Here is a 20,683-nt window from a genome sequence, read left to right as displayed (position 1 = left end):
CTCTACACTTTATTACTAACACTGCCATGCCACATCTCTGCACTTTGCTACTAACACTGCCATGTGACATCTCTACAGTTTACTACTAACACTGCCATGTCAAATGTCTACACTAAACTACTAACACTGCTATGCCACATATCTACACTTTACTACTAACACTGCCATGCCACAACTCTACACTTTACTACTAACACTGCCATGCCAAAACTCTACACTTTACTACTAACACTGCCATGCCACAACTCTACACATTACTGGTAATACTGCCAGGCTTCAACTCTAAAGTTTACTACTAACACTGCCATGTCACATCTCTACACTTTACTACTAACACTGCCATGTCGCATCTCTCCACTTTACTAATAACACTGCCATGCCACATCTCTACACTTTACTACTAACAATGCAATATCACATCTCTACACTTCACAACAAACATTGCCATGCCACATCTCTACACTTTACTACTAACATTGCCATGCCACATCTGTAAACTTTACTACTGACACTGCCATGTCACATCTCAACAATTTACTATTAACACTAGAGAGCCACAACTCTACACTTTATTACTAACACTGCAATGCCACAACTCTCACTTTACTACTTCTAGCATGCCACAACTCTACACTTTACTACTATCACTGCCTTGGCACATCTGCACACTTTACTACTAACGCTATCCATGCCACATTTGTACACTTTACTACTAACACTGCCATGTCACATCAGTAAACTTTACTACTAACACTGCCATGCCACATCTCTGCACTTTACTACTAACACTGCCATGCCACATCTTTGCACTTTACTACTAACACTGCAATGCCACATCTCTAAACTTTATTATTAACACTGTCAAAGCAAAGCTCTACACTTTACTACTAACACTACCATATCACATCTTTACACTTTACAACTAACACTGCCATGTGACATCTCTACACTTTACTACTAACACTGTCATTCCACATCTCTACACTTTAGTACTAACACTGTCATGCCACATCTCTACACTAAACTACTAACACTGCCATGCCACAACTCTACACTTCACTACTAACACTGCCAGGCCACATCTCTACACATTAATACTAACACAGCCATTTCACATCTCTAAACTTTACTACTAACACTGCCATGCCACAACTCTACACTTTACTACTGACACTACCACTCTACACTTTACTACTAACACTGGCATGCTAAAACTCAACACTTTACTACTAACACTGCCAAATCACTTCTCTACACTTTACTACCAACACTGCCATTTCGCATCTCTACACTTTACTACTAACACTGCCATGCCACATCTCTGCACTTTACTGCTAACACTGCAGTGCCACATCTCTACACTTTACTACTAACACTGATATGCCACAACTCTACATTTTACTTCTAACACTGCAATGCCACAGCTCTACAATTTACAACTGACTCTGCCATGCCACATCTCCAAATATTACTGCCAAAACTGCCAAGCCATAACTCTACACTTTACTACTAACACTGCCTTGCCACAACTCTACACTTTACTTCTAACACTGCCATGTCATATCTCTACACTTTACTACTAAGCCTGCCAAACCATATCTCTACACTTTACTACTGACACTGACATGCCACATCTCTACACTTTACTACTGAGACTGCCATGCCACAACTCTACACTTTACTACTAACACTGCCATATCACATCTCTAAAATTTACTACTAACACTGCCATGCCACATCTGTACACTTTACTACTAACATTGCCATGCAACATCTGTACACTTTACTAATGACACTGCCATGTCACATCTCTACACTTTACTACTAACAGTACATGCCACAACTGTACACTTTTCTACTAACACTGCCATGCCACATCTGTACACTTTACTAATAACATTGCCATGCCACATCTGTACACTTTACTACTGACACTGCCATGCCACATCTCTACACTTTACTACTAACACTGCCATGCCACAACTCTACACTTTACTACTGACACTGCCAAGACGGGATGCAATCGGGAAGCGACTGCCTAAATACCGGCAGCCGGCTTCCCGACTGTATTATCCCGGCATGGGTGAAATGCCGGGCATCTTGATGTAGATGCCTGCATATCCCCGACACCGGGCGCCGTGAGCGGACAGCCGCAAGGGGTAGGGTTAGGTTTAGGGCTCCAAGGGGGGACTTAGGGTTAGGAACTCCCCCGGGAGGGTTAGGGTTAGGCTAGGGGGAGGGAGTGTTAGGGTTATGCACCCCCGGGGGGGACTTAGGGTTAGGCACACCCCGGGGGACTTAGGTTTAGGCAGCGTGGAAGGGGGTGGTAAGGGTTATGCACTTAGAAGGGGGATTAGCGTTCGGCACTTGGGGGGAAGATAGGGTTAGGCAACCCTAAGGATGGTTAGGGTTAGGGGGGTTAGGTTAGGTTAGCAGATACTTACCTAGCCTCGATCGTGCTTTCCAGCGCTGTCGGGCTTCCGCTGCTTCGCACTCTGCTCTTGTCGGGCTGCCGCTGATGGGAATCATACCCATTCCGCCAAGACACATCTCTACACTTCACTACAAACATTGCCATGCCACATATGTACACTTTACTACTAACATTGCCATGCCACATCTGTACACTTTACTACTGACACTGACATGCCACATCTCTACATTTTTACTACTGATACTGCCATGCCACAACGCTACACTTTACTACTGACACTGCCAAGACTCATCTCTACAGTTTACTATTAACATTGCCATGCCACATCTCTACACTAAACTATTAACACTGCCATGCCACATATCTACACTTTACTACTAACACTGCCATGCCACAACTCTACACTTCACTACCAACACTGCCAATGCCACATCTCTATGCTTTGCTACTAACACAGCCATATTACATCTCTATCACTTTACTACTAACACTGCCATGCCACAACTCTACAATTTACTACTAACACTGCCATGCCACAATTCTACACTTTACTACTAACACTGCCATGCCACAAATCTAATCTTTACTACTAACACTGCCAAACCACATCTCTACACTTTAGCACTAACACTGCCATGTCACATCTGTACACTTTACTACTAACATTGCCATGCAACATCTGTACACTTTACTACTGACACTGCCATGTCACATCTCTACACTTTACTACTAACAGTACCATGCCACAACTGTACACTTTTCTACTAACACTGCCATGCCACATCTGTACACTTTACTAATAACATTGCCATGCCACATCTGTACACTTTTCTACTAACACTGCCATGCCACATCTGTACACTTTACTAATAACATTGCCATGCCACATCTGTACACTTTACTACTGACACTGCCATGCCACATCTCTACACTTTACTACTAACACTGCCATGCCACAACTCTACACTTTACTACTGACACTGCCAAGACGGGAAGCAATTGGGAAGACGACTGCCTAAATACCGGCAGCCGGCTTCCCGACTGTATTATCCCGGCATGGGTGAAATGCCGGGCATCTTGATGTAGATGCCTGTATATCCCCGACACCGGGCGCCGTGAGAGGACAGCCGCAAGGGGTAGGGTTAGGTTTAGGGCTCCAAGGGGGGACAAAGGGTTAGGCACCCCCCCGGGAGGGTTAGGGTTAGGCTAGGGGGAGGGAGAGTTAGGGTTATGCACCCCCGGGGGGGGACTTAGGGTTAGGCACACCCCGGGGGACTTAGGTTTAGGCAGCGGGGAAGGGGGTGGTTAGGGTTATGCACTTAGAAGGGGGATTAGCGTTAGGCACTTGGGGGGAAGATAGGGTGAGGCAACCCTAAGGACGGTTAGGGTTAGGGGGGTTAGGTTAGGTTAGCAGATACTTACCTAGCCTCGATCGTGCTTTCCAGCTCTGTCGGGCATCCGCTGCTTCGCACTCTGCTCTTGTCGGGCTGCCGCTGATGGGAATCATACCCATTCCGCCAAGACACATCTCTACAATTCACTACAAACATTGCCATGCCACATCTGTACACTTTACTACTAACATTGCCATGCCACATCTGTACACTTTACTACTGACACTGACATGCCACATCTCTACATTTTTACTACTGATACTGCCATGCCACAATGCTACACTTTACTACTGACACTGCCAAGACTCATCTCTACAGTTTACTATTAACATTGCCATGCCACATCTCTACACTAAACTATTAACACTGCCATGCCACATATCTACACTTTACTACTAACACTGCCATGCCACAACTCTACACTTCACTACTAACACTGCCAATGCCACATCTCTATGCTTTGCTACTAACACAGCCATATTACATCTCTATCACTTTACTACTAACACTGCCATGCCACAACTCTACACTTTACTACTAACACTGCCATGCCACAATTCTACACTTTACTACTAACACTGCCATACCACAAATCTAATCTTTACTGCTAACACTGCCACTCTACACTTTACTACTAACACTGCCATGTCACATCTCTACACTTTACTACTATCACTGCCATGCCACATCTCTGCACTTTACTACTAACACTGCTATGCCACATCTCTACACTTTATTACTAACACTGCCATGCCACAACTCTACACTTTACTACTAACACTACCATGTCACATCTCTACACTTTACTACTAACACTGCCATGTGACTTCTTTACACTTTACCACTAACAATGCCATGCCACATCTGTACACTTTACTACTTACACTGCCATGTCACATCTCTACAATTTACTACTAACACTACAGTGCCTCAACTCTACACTTTATTACGAACACTGCCATGCCACAACTCTCACTTTACTACTTCTAGCATGCCACAACTCTAAACTTTACTACAAACACTGCCATGCCATATCTCTACACTTTACTACTAACCCTGCCAAACCATATCTCTACACTTTACTACTAACACTGCCAAGCCACATCTCTACACTTTACTACTAACAATGCCATGTCACATCTCTAAACTTTACTACTAACACTGCCATGCCACATCTCTGCACTTTACTACTAACACTGCCATGCCTCATCTCTACACTTTATTACTAACACTGCCATACCACAGCTCTATAGTTTACTACTAACACTACAATGTCACATCTTTACACTTTACGACTAACACTGCCATGTGACATCTCTGCACTTTAGTACTAACACTGCCATGCCACACCTCTACACTAAACTACTAACACTGCCATGCGACATATCTACACTTTACTACTAACACTGCCATGCAACATCTCTATGCTTTGCCACTAGCACAGCCATATCACATCTCTACACTTTACTACTAACAATGCCATACCACAGCTCTACACTTTACTACTAACACTGCCATGCCACAAATCTACACTTTACTACTAACACTGCCACTCTACACTTTACTACTAACACTGCCATGCTACAACTCTACACTTTACTACTAACACTGCCATGTCACATCTCTATACTTTCCTACTAACACTGCCATGTCGCATCTCTACACTTTTCTACTAACATAGCAATGCTACAACTCTACACTTTACTACTAACACTGCCATGTCACAACTCTACACTTTACTGCTAACACTTCCATGCCACAACTCTACACTTTACTACTAACACTGCCATGCAACAACTCTACACTTTACTACTAACACTGCCATTCCACATCTCTATGCTTTACTACTAAGACAGCCACGTCACATCTCTACACTTTACTACTGACACTGCCAAACCACATCTCTACACTTTAGCACTAACACTGCCATGTCACATCTCTACACTTTACTATTAACACTGACATGTCACATCTCTACACGTTACTACTAACACTGCCATGCCACATCTCTACACATTACTACTAACACTACTATGTCACATCTCTACACTTTACTACAAACACTGCCATGTGACATCTCTACACTTTTCTACTAAAACTGCCAAACCACATCTCTACACTTTAGCACTAACACTGCAAAGTCACATCTCTACACTTTACTACAAACACTGCCATGTGACATCTCTACACTTTACTACTTACACTGCCAAACCACATCTCTACACTTTACTACTAACACTGCCATGCCCCAACTCTAGACCTTTCTACTAACACTGCCATGCTACAACTGTACACTCTACTACTAACACTGCCAAGTCACATCTCTATGCTTTAATACTAAGACAGCCACGTCACGTCTCTACACTTTACTACTGACACTGCCATGCAACAACTCTACACTTTACTACTGTCACTGCCAAGACACATCTCTACAGTTTACTATTAACATTGCCAATCCACATCTGTATACTATACTACTAACACTGCCATGTCACATCTCTACACTTTACTACTAACACTGCCATGCCACATCTGTACACTTTACTACTAGCTCTTACCATGCCAAATCTGTAAACTTTACTACTAACACTGCCATGCCATATCTCTACACATTATTTCTAACAATGCCATGCCACAACTCTGCACTTTACTACTAACACTGCCATATCACATCCCTACACTTTACTAGTAACTCTGCCATGCCACATCTGCACACGTTTCTACTAAAATTGCCATGCTACATCTGTACACTTCACTACTGACACTGCCATGTCACATCTTTACACTTTACTACTATAACTGCCATGTGACATCTCTACACTTTAGTACTAACACTGTCATGCCACATCTCTACACTAAACTACTAACACTGCCATGCCACATATCTACACTTACTACTAACACTGCCATGCCACAACTCTACACTTCACTACTAACACTGCCATGCCACATCTCTACACTTTACTACAAACACTGCCATGCCACATCTCTGCACTTAACTACTAACACTGCCATGCCACATCTCTACACTTTATTACTAACACTGCCATACCACAGCTCTATACTTTACTACTAACTGTACCATGTCACATCTTTACACTTTACTACTAACACTGCCATGTGACATCTCTACACTTTAGTACTAACACTGCCATGCCACATCTCTACACTAAATTACTAAAACTGCCATGCCACATATCTACACTTTACTACTAACACTGCCACGCCACAACTCTACTCTTCACTACTAACACTGCCATGCCACACCTCTATGCTTTGCTACAAACACAGCAATATAACATCTCTACACTTTACTACTAACACTGCCATATCACAGCTCTACACTTTACTACTAACACTGCCATGCCACAAATCTACACTTTACTACTAACACTGCCACTCTACACTTTACTACTAATACTGCCATGCTACAGCTCTACATTTTACTACTAACACTGCCATGCCACATCTGTACACTTTACTACTAACATTGCCATGCCTCATCTGTACACTTTACTATTAACACTGACATGTCACATCTCTACACTTTACTGCTAAAACTGCCATGCCAAATCTCTGCACTTTAATACTAACACTGCCATGCCACATCTCTACACATTACTACTAACACTACTATGTCACATCTCTACACTTTACTACAAACACTGCAATGTGACATCTCTACACTTTTCTACTAACACTGCCAAACCACATCTCTACACTTTAGCACTAACACTGCCATGTCACATCTCTACACTTTACTACAAACACTGCCATGTGACATCTCTACACTTTACTACTTACACTGCCAAACCACATCTCTACACTTTACTACTAACACTGCCATGCCCCAACTCTACACCTTTCTACTAACAAAGCCATGCTACAACTGTACACTCTACTACTAACACTGCCATGTCACATATCTACACTTTACTATTAACACTGCCTAGTCACATCTCTCCACTTTACTACTAACACTGCCATGCCACATCTGCACACGTTTCTACAAACATTGCCATGCTACATCTGTACACTTCACTACTGACACTGCCATGTCACATCTTTACACTTTACTACTATAACTGCCATGTGACATCTCTACACTTTAGTACTAACACTGCCATGTCACATCTCTACTCTAAACTACTAACACTGCCATGCCACATATCTACACTTTACTACTAACACTGCCATGCCACAACTCTACACTTCACTACTAACACTGCCATGCCACATCTCTACACTTTACTACAAACACTGCCATGCCATATCTCTACACTTTACTTCTAACCCTGCTAAACCATATCTCTACACTTTACTACTAACACTGCCAAGCCACATCTCTATACATTACTACTAACAATGCCTTGTCACATCTCTAAACTTTACTACTAACAGTGCCATGCCACATCTCTGCACTTTACTACTAACACTGCCATGCCACATCTCTACACTTTATTACTAACACTGCCATACCACAGCTCTATACTTTACTACTAACAGTACCATGTCACATCTTTACACTTTACTACTAACACTGCCATGTGACATCTCTACACTTTAGTACTAACACTGCCATGCCACATCCCTACACTAAAATACTAACACTGCCATGCCACATATCTACACTTTACTGCTAACACTGCCAAGCCACAACTCTACTCTTCACTACTAACACTGCCAGGCCAGATCTCTAACCTTTGCAACAAACACAGCCATATCACATCTCTACACTTTACTACTAACACTGCCATACCACAGCTCTACACTTTACTACTAACACTGCCATGCCACAAATCTACACTTTACTACTAACACTGCCACTCTACACTTTACTACTAACACTGCCATGCTACAACTCTACACTTTACTACTAACACTGCCATGTCACATCTCTATACTTTACTACTAACACTGCCATGTCACATCTCTACACTTTACTACTAACACTGCAATGCCACAACTCTACACTTTACTACTAACACTGACATGTCACAACTCTACACTTTACTGCTAACACTTCCATGCCACAACTCTACACTTTACTACTAACACTGCCATGCTACAACTCTACACTTTACTACTAACACTGCAATACCACATCTCAATGCTTTACTACTAAGACAGCCACGTCACATCTATACACTTTACTACTGACACTGCCAAACCACATCTCTACACTTTACTACTAACACTGCCATGCCCCATCTCTACACCTTTCTAATAACAATGACATGCTACAACTGTACACTCTACTAACACTGCCATGTCACATATCTAAACTTTACTATTAACACTGCCTAGTCACATCTCTCCACTTTTCTACTAACACTGCCATGCCATATCTCTACACTTTATTTCTAACAATGCCATGCCACAACTCTGCACTTTACTACTAACACTGCCATATCATATCTCTACACTTTACTAGTAACACTGCCATGCCACATCTGCACACGTTTCTACTAACATTGCCATGCTACATCTGTACACTTCACTACTGACACTGCCATGTCACCTCTTTACACTTTACTACTATAACTGCCATGTGACATCTCTACACTTTAGTACTAACACTGCCATGCCACATCTCTACACTAAACTACTAACACTGCAATGCCACATATCTACACTTTACTACTAACACTGCCATGCCACAACTCTACACTTCACTACTAACACTGCCATGCCACATCTCTACACTTTACTAAAAACACTGCCATGCCATATCTCTACACGTTACTACTAACCCTGCCAAACCATATCTCTACACTTTACTACTAACACTGCCAAGCCACATCTCTATACTTTACTACTAACAATGCCATGTCACATCTCTAAACTTTACTACTAACACTGCCATGCCACATCTCTGCACTTTACTACTAACACTGCCATGCCACTTCTCTACACTTTATTACTAACACTGCCATACCACAGCTCTATACTTTACTACTAACAGTACCATGTCACATCTTTACACTTTACTACTAACACTGCCATGTGACATCTCTACACTTTAGTACTAACACTGCCATGCCACATCTCTACACTAAAATACTAACACTGCCATGCCACATATCTACACTTTACTACTTACACTGCCACGCCACAACTCTTCTCTTCACTACTAACACTGCCATGCCACATCTCTATGCTTTGCTACAAACACAGCCATATCACATCTCTACACTTTACTACTAACACTGCCATACCACAGCTCTACACTTTACTACTAACACTGCCATGCCACAAATCTACACTTTACTACTAACACTGCCACTCTACACTTTACTACTAACACTGCCATGCTACAACTCTACACTATACTACTAACACTGCCATGTCACATCTCTATACTTTACTACTAACACTGCCATGTCACATCTCTACACTTTACCACTAACACTGCAGTGCCACAACTCTACACTTTACTACTAACACTGACATGTCACAACTCTACACTTTACTGCTAACACTTCCATGCCACAACTCTACACTTTACTACTAACACTGCCATGCCACAACTCTACACTTTACTACTAACACTGCCATACCACATCTCTATGCTTTACTACTAAGACAGCCACGTCGCATCTCTACACTTTACTACTGACACTGCCAAACCACATCTCTACACTTTAGCACTAACACTGCCATGTCACATCTCTACACTTTACTATTAACACTGACATGTCACATCTCTACACTTTACTACTAACACTGCCATGCCAAATCTCTGCACATTACTACTAACACTGCCATGCCACATCTCTACACATTACTACTAACACTACTATGTCACATCTCTACACTTTACTATAAACACTGCCATGTGACATCTCTACACTTTTCTACTAACACTGCCAAACCAAATCTCTACACTTTAGCACTAACACTGCAATGTCACATCTCTACACTTTACTACAAACACTGCCATGTGATATCTCAACACTTTACTACTTACACTGCCAAACCACATCTCTACACTTTACTACTAACACTGCCATGCCCCAACTCTACACCTTTCTACTAACACTGCAATGCTACAACTGTACACTCTACTATTAACACTGCCAAGTCACATCTCTATGCTTTACTACTAAGACAGCCACGTCACGTCTCTACACTTTACTACTGACACTGCCATGCCACAACTCTACATTTTACTACTGTCACTGCCAAGACACATCTCTACAGTTTACTATTAACATTGCCATGCCACATCTGTATACTATACTACTAACACTGCCATGTCACATCTCTACACTTTACTACTAACACTGCCATGCCACATCTGTACACTTTACTACTAGCTCTAACCATGCCACATCTGTAAACTTTACTACAAACATTGCCATGCCACTTCTGCACACATTACTATTAACACTGACATGTCACATCTCTACACTTTACTACTAAAACTGCCATGCCAAATCTCTGCACTTTACTACTAACACTGCCATGCCACATCTCTACACATTACTACTAACACTACTATGTCACATCTCTACACTTTACTACAAACACTGCCATGTGACATCTCTACACTTTTCTACTAACCTTTCAAACCACATCTCTACACTTTAGCACTAACACTGCCATGTCACATCTCTACACTTTACTACAAACACTGCCATGTGACATCTCTACACTTTACTACTTACACTGCCAAACCACATCTCTACACTTTACTACTAACACTGCCATGCCCCAACTCTACACCTTTCTACTAACACTGCCATGCTACAACTGTACACTTTACTCTTAACACTGCCATGCCATATCTATACACTTTACTATTAACACTGCCATGTCACATATCTACACTTTACTGTTAACACTGCCATGTCACATCTCTCCACTTTACTACTAACACTGCCATGCCATATCTCTACACTTTATTTCTAACAAAGCCATGCCACAACTCTGCACCTTACTACTAACACTGCCATATCACATCTCTACACTTTAGTAGTAACACTTCCATGCCACATCTGCACATGTTTCTACTAACATTGCCATGCTACATCTGCACACTTCACTACTGACACTGCAATGTGACATCTCTACAATTTAGTACTAACACTGCCATGCCACATCTCTACACTAAACTACTAACACTGGCATGCCACATATCTACACTTTACTACTAACACTGCCATGCCACAACTCTACACTTCACTACTAACACTGCCATGCCACAACTCTATGCTTTGCTACAAACACAGCCATATCACATCTCTACACTTTAGCACTAAAACTGCCATGTCACATCTCTACACTTTACTACAAACACTGCCATGTGACATCTCTACACTTTACTACTAACACTGCCATGCCCCAACTCTACACCTTTCTTGTAACACTGCCATGCTACAACTGTACACTCTACTACTAACACTGCCATCTCACATATCTACACTTTACTACTAACACTGCCATGCCATATCTCTACACTTTATTTCTAACAATGCCATGCCACAACTCTGCTCCTTAATACTAACACTGCCATAGCACATCTCTACACTTTACTACTAACACTGCCATGCCACATCTGCACACGTTTCTACTAACATTGCCATGCAACATCTGTACACTTCACTACTGACACTGCCATGTCACATCTCTAAATTTTACTACTGACACTGCCATGCCACAACTCTACACTTTACTAGTGACACTGCCATGACACATCTCTACACTTCACTACTAACATTACCATGCCACATCTTTCCACTTTACTACTAACATTGCAATGCCACATCGGTACACTTTACTACTGACACTACCATGTCACATCTCTAAAAATTACTAATAACACTACAGTGCGACACCTCTACACTTTTTTACTAACACTGCCATGCCACAACTCTACACTTTACTACTAACTCTACCATGTCACATCTCTACACTTAACTACTAACACTGCCATGTAACATCTCTACACTTTACAACTAACACTGCCATGCCACATCTCTACACTTTACTACAAACACTGCCATGCCACATCTCTAGACTTTACTACTAACACTGCCATGCCACATATCTAAACTTTACTACTAATGCTGCCATGCCACAACTCTACACTTTACTACTAACACTGCCTTACCACAACTGTACACTTTACTATTAACACTGCTGTGCCACAACTCTACACTTTACTACTAACACTGCCATGTCACAGCTCTACACTTTACTACTTACACTGCAAAGCCACATTTTTTCACTTTACTACTAACACTGCCATGTCACATCTTTATACTTTATTACTAACACTTCCATACCACAACTCTACCCTTTACTACTAACACTACCATGTCACATTTTTACACTTTACTAGTAACACTGCTATGCCACATCTCTACACTTTACTATTAACACTGCCATGCCACATATCTACACTTTATTAAAACACTGCCATGCCACATATCTACACTTTACTACTACCACTGCCATGCCTCATCTCTATGATTTACTACTAGCCTAGCTATGTCACATATCTAATCTATACTACTAACACTGCCATGCCACAATTCTACACTTTACTATTAACACTGCCATGTCACATCTCTGCACTTTACTACTAACACTGCCATCCAACAACTCTACACATCTCTACACTTTACAACTAACACTGCGATGTCACAACTCTACACTTTACTACTAACACTGCAATGCCAAATCTTTACGCTTTACTACTACAACATCCATGTCACATCTCTACACTTTACTACTAACACTGCCATTTCACATCTCTACACTTTACTACTAACACTGCCATGCCACAACTGTACACTTTACTACTAACACTGCCATGCCACAACACTACTCTTTTCTACTAACACTGCGAAGTCTCAACTCTACACTTTACTACTAACACTGCAATTCCAAATCTTTATGCTTTACTACTACGACAGCCATGTCACATCTCTAAACTTTACTACAAACACTGCCATGCCACAACTCTACACTTTACTACTAAAACTGCCATGCCACATCTCCACACTTTACTGCTAACACTGCCATGTCACATCTCTACTCTTTACTACTAACACTGATATGCCACAACTGTACACTTTACTACTAACCCTGCCATGCCAAAACTGTACACTTTACAACTGCCACTGCCATGCCACATCTCCAAACTGTACTGCCAAAACTGCCAAGCCACATCTCTACACTTTACTACTTACACGGCCATGTCACATCTCTATACTTTATTACTAACACTGCCATACCAAAGCTCTACACTTTACTACTAACACTACCATGTCACATCTTTACACTTTACTACAAACACTGCCATGCCACATCTTTACACTTTACTACTACCACTGCCATGCCTCATCTCTATGATTTACTACTAGCATAGCCATGTCACATATCTACACTTTACTACTAACACTGCTATGCCACAACTCTGCACTTTACTACTAACACTGCCATGCCACAATTCTACACTTTACTATTAACACTGCCATATCAAATCTCTGCACTTTACTACTAACACTGCCATCCAACAACTCTACACATCTCTACACTTTACAACTAACACTGCGTTGTCACAACTCTTCACTTTACTACTAACACTGCAATGCCAAATCTCTATGCTTTACTACTACAACATCCATGTCACATCTCTACACTTTACTACTAACACTGCCATGCCACAACTGTACATTTTACTACTAACACTGCCATGCCACAACACTACACTTTACTACTAACACTGCATTTCTACACTTTACAACTAACCCTGCCATGCTACGACTCTAAACTTTACTACTAACACCGCCATGTCACATCTCTACACTTTACTACTAACATTGCCATTTCACATCTCTACACTTTACTACTAACACTGCCATGCCCCAACTCTACAACTTACTACTAACACTGCCATGCTACAACTGTACACTTTACTATTAACATTGCCACATCTGTACACTTTACTACTGACACTGCCATGTCAAATCTCTACAATTTACTGCTAACACTACAGCACCACATCTCTACACTTTATTACTAACACTACCATGCCACAACTCTCATTTTACTACTAACACTGTCATGTCACATCTCTACAATTCACTAATAACACTACAGTGCCACAATTCTGCACTTTATTACTAACACTGCCATGCCACAACTCTACACTTTACTACTAACACTACCATGTCACATCTCTACACTTTACTACTAACACTGCCATGTCACATCTCTGCACTATACTTCTAACACTGCCATGCCACAAATCTACACTTTACTTCTAACACTGCCATGCCATATCACTACACTTTACTACTAACCATGCCAAACCAAATCTCTACACTTTACTACTTACACAGACTTGTCACATCTCTATTCTTTATTACTAACACTGCCATACCACAGCTCTACACTTTACTAATTACACTACCATGTCACATCTTTACACTTTACTACTAACACTGCCATGACACATCTTTACACTTTACTACTCACACTGCCATGCTAAATATCTACACTTTACTACAAACACTGCCATGCCACATCTTTACACTTTACTACTACCACTGCCATGCCTCATCTCTATGATTTACTACTAGCCTAGCCATGTCACATATCTACTCTTTACAAGTAACACTGCTATGCCAGAACTCTACACTTTACTACTAACACTGCCATGCCACAATTCTACACTTTACTATTAACACTGCCATGTCACATCTCTGCACTTTACTACTAACACTGCCATCCAACAACTCTACACATCTCTACATTTTACAACTAACACTGCGATGTCACAACTCTACACTTTACTACTAACACTGCAATGCCAAATCTTTACGCTTTACTACTACAACATCCATGTCACATCTCTACACTTTACTACTAACACTGCCATTTCACATCTCTACACTTTACTACTAACACTGCCATGCCACAACTGTACACTTTACTACTAACACTGCCATGCCACAACACTACACTTTTCTACTAACACTGCGAAGTCACAACTCTACACTTTACTAATAACACTGCAATTCCAATTCTTTACGCTTTACTACTATGACAGCCATGTCACATCTCTAAACTTTACTACAAACACTGCCATGCCACAACTCTACACTTTACTACTAAAACTGCCATGCCACATCTCCACACTTTACTACTAACACTGCCATGTCTCATCTCTTCACTTTACTACTAAAACTGCCATGCCACATCTCCACACTTTACTGCTAACACTGCCATGTCACATCTCTACACTTTACTACTAACACTGATATGCCACAACTGCACACTTTACTACTAACCCTGCCATGCCAAAACTGTACACTTTACAACTGCCACTGCCATGCCACATCTCCAAACTGTACTGCCAAAACTGCCAAGCCACATCTCTACACTTTACTACTTACACGGCCATGTCACATCTCTATACTTTATTACTAACACTGCCATACCAAAGCTCTACACTTTACTACTAACACTGCCATGACACATCTTTACACTTTACTACTCACACTGCCATGCTAAATATCTACACTTTACTACAAACACTGCCATGCCACATCTTTACACTTTACTACTACCACTGCCATGCCTCATCTCTATGATTTACTACTAGCATAGCCATGTCACATATCTACACTTTACTAATAACACTGCCATGCCACAATTCTACACTTTACTATTAACACTGCCATATCAAATCTCTGCACTTTACTAATAACACTGCCATCCAACAACTCTACACATCTCTACACTTTACAACTAACACTGCGTTGTCACATCTCTACACTTTTCTACTAACACTGCCATGCCACATCTCTGCACTTTACAGCTAACACTGCTAGGTCACATCTCTACACATTACTACTAACACTGCCATTTCACATCTCTACACTTTACTACTAACACTGCCATGCCACAACTTTACACTTTACTACAACACTACCATGTCACATCTGTACACTTTACTACTCACACTGCCATGCCAAATATCTACACTTTACTACAAACACTGCCATGCCACATCTTTACACTTTATTACTACCACTGCCATACCTCATCTCTATGATTTACTACTAGCACAGCCATGTCACATCTCTACTCTTTACTATTAACACTGCTTTGCCACAACTCGACACTTTACTACTAACACTGCCATGCCACAATTCTACACTTTACTACTAACACTGCCATGCCACAACTCTACACTTTACTACTAACACTGCCACTCTACACTATACTACTAACACTGCCATGTCACATCTCTACACTTTACTACTAACACTACCTTGTCACATCTCTGCACTTTGCTACTAACAATGCCATCCAACAACTCTACACATCTCTACACTTTACAACAAACACTGCATTGCCACATCTCTACACTTTACTACTAACACTGCGATGTCACAACTCTACACTTTACTACGAACACTGCAATGCCAAATCTCTACGCTTTACTACTACAACAGCCATGTCACATCTCTACACTTAACTACTAACACTGCCATGTCACATCTCTACACTTTACTACAAACACTGCCATGCCACAACTCTACAGTTTACTACTAACACTGCCATATCACATCTCTACACTTTACTACTAACACTGATATGCCACAACTTTACACTTTACTCCTAACACTGCCATGCCAAAACTCTACACTTTACAACTGACACTGCCACGCCACATCTCCAAACTGTACTGCCAAAACTGCCAAGCCACATCTCTATACTTTACTACTAACACTGCCATGTCACATCTCTACACTTTTCTATTAACACTGCCATGCCACATCTCTGCACTTTATGGCTACCACTGCCAGGCCACATCTCTACACTTTACAACTAACACTGCCATGCCGCATCTCTACACATTACTACTAACACTCCCATGTCATATCTCTACACTTTACTACTAATACTGCCATGCCACATCTCTACACTTTACTACTTACATTGTCATGTCACATCTCTACAAATTACTAATAACACTACAGTGCCACAATTCTACACTTTACAACTAACACTGCCATGCCACAACTCTACACTTTACTACTAACACTACCACTCTACACTTTACTACTAACACTGCCATGCTACGAATCTAAACTTTCATCTAACACTGCCATGTCACATCTCTACACTTTACTACTAACACTGCCATTTCACATCTCTACACTTTACTACTAACACAGCCATGTCACATCTCTACAGTTTACTACTAACACTGTCATGCCAAATATCTACACTTTACTACAAACACTGCCATGCAATGTCTTTACACTTTACTAGTACCACTGCCATGCCTCAACTCTATGATTTACTACTAGCACAGCTATGTCACAACTCTACACTTTACTACTAACACTACCATGCCATATCACTACACTTTACTACTAACACTGCCATGCCACAGTTCTACACTTTATTAATAACACTGCCTTTCCACAACTCTACACTTTACTACTAACACTGCCACTCTACTCTTTACTACTAACACTGCCATCTCACATCTCTACACTTTACTACTAACACTGCAATGCCAAATCTCTATTCTTTACTACTACAACAGCCATGTCACATCTCTACACTTTATTACTAACACTGCCATGCCACAACTCTACACTTTACTACTAACACTGCAATTTCACATCTCTACACTTTACTACTAACACTGCCATGCCACAACTCTACACTTTACCACTAACACTGCGATGTCACAACTCTTCAATTTACTACTAACACTGCTATGCCAAATCTCTACGCTTTACTACTACGACAGCCATGTCACATCTCTACACTTTACTACTAACACTGCCATGCCACAACTCTACACTTTACTACTAACACTCCCATTTCACATCTCTATACTTTACTACTAGCACTGACATGCCACAACTCTACACTTTACTACTAACACTGCGATGTCACAACTCTACACTTTACTACTAACACTGCAATGCCAAATCTTTACGCTTTACTACTACGACAGCCATGTCAAATCTCTACACTTTACTACAAACACTGCCATGCCACAAATCTACACGTTACAACTGACACTGCCATGCCACATCTCCAAACTGTACTGCCAAAACTGCCAAGCCACATCGCTATACTTTACTACTAACACTGCCATGTCACATCTCTACACTTTTCTACTAACACTGCCATGCCACATCTCTGCACTTTACTGCTAATACGGCCTGGCCACATCTCTACACTTTACTGCTAACACTGCCATGCCATAACTCTACACTTTGCAACTAACATTGCCATGCCACATCTCTACACATTACTACTAACACTCCCATGTAATATCTCTACACATTACTACTAATACTGCCATGCCACATCTCTACACTTTACTACTAACACTGTCATGTCACATCTCTACACATTACTGCAAACACTACAGTGCCACAACTCTACATTTTACAACTTACACTGCCATGCCACAACTCTACACTTTACTACTAACACTACCATGTCACATCTCTACACTTTACTACTAACACTTCGATGTCACATCTCTATACTTGATTACTAACACTGCCATACCACAACACTACACCTTACTACTAACACTGCCATTCCACATCTCTACACTTTAATTCTACCACTGCCAAGCCTCATCTCTATGATTTACTACTAGCACAGCCTTGTCACATCTTTACACTTTATTACTAACCCTGAGATGCCACAACTCTACACTTTACTACTAACATTGCAATGCCACAATTCTACACTTTACTACTAACACTTTCATGCCACTACTCTACACTTTACTACTAACACTGCCACTTTACACTTTACTACTAACACTGCCATGCTACGACTCTACACTTTACTACTAACACTGCCATGTCACATCTCTACACTTTATTACTAACACTGTCATGTCACATCTCTACAAATTACTACTAAGACTACAGTGCCACAACCCTACACTTTACAACTAACACTGCCATACCACAACTCTACACTTTACTACTAACACTGCCATGTCACACCTCTACACTTTACTACTAACACTGCCAATCCACATCTCTACACTTTGCTGCAAACACTGCAATGCCATATCACTACACTTTACTACTAACCCTGAAAAAAACCACTTCTCAACACTTTACTACTAACACTGCCATTCCACATCTCTGCACTTTACTGCTAACACTGCCTTGCCATATCTCTACACTTTAGTACTAACACTGCCATGCCACAACTCTACACTTTACTACTAAGACTGCCATGTCACATCTCTACACTTTACTACTATCACTGCCATGCCACAACTCTACACTTTAGTACTAACACTGCCATGTCATATCTCTTCAATTTACTACTAACACTACAGTGCCACAACTCTACACTTTATTACTAATACTGCCATGACACATCTCTACACTTTACTACTAACACTAACATGTCACATCTCTACACAATACTACTAATGCTGCTATGTCACATCTCTACACTTTACTACAAACACTGCCATGCCCCAACTCTACAACTTACTACTAACACTGCCATGCTACAACTGTACACTTTACTACTGACACTGCCATGACACATCTCTACACTTCTCTACTAACATTACCATGCCACATCGGTACACTTTTCAAGTAATATTGCAATGCCACATCTGTACACTTTTCTACTGACACTGCAATGTCACATCTCTACAATTTACTACTAACACTACAGTGCCACATCTGTACACTTTATTACTAACACTGCCATGCCACAACTCTCACTTTACTACTAACACTGTCATGTCACATCTCTGCAATTTACTACTAACACTACAGTGCCGCAACTCTACACTTTATTACTAACACTGCCATGCCAC

The sequence above is a fragment of the Taudactylus pleione genome, unplaced genomic scaffold (assembly GCF_031769625.1).
Source record: "Taudactylus pleione unplaced genomic scaffold, aTauple2 ptg000485l, whole genome shotgun sequence".
NCBI classification, from domain to species: Eukaryota; Metazoa; Chordata; class Amphibia; order Anura; family Myobatrachidae; genus Taudactylus; species Taudactylus pleione.
This window is presented reverse-complemented; position numbering follows the sequence as displayed.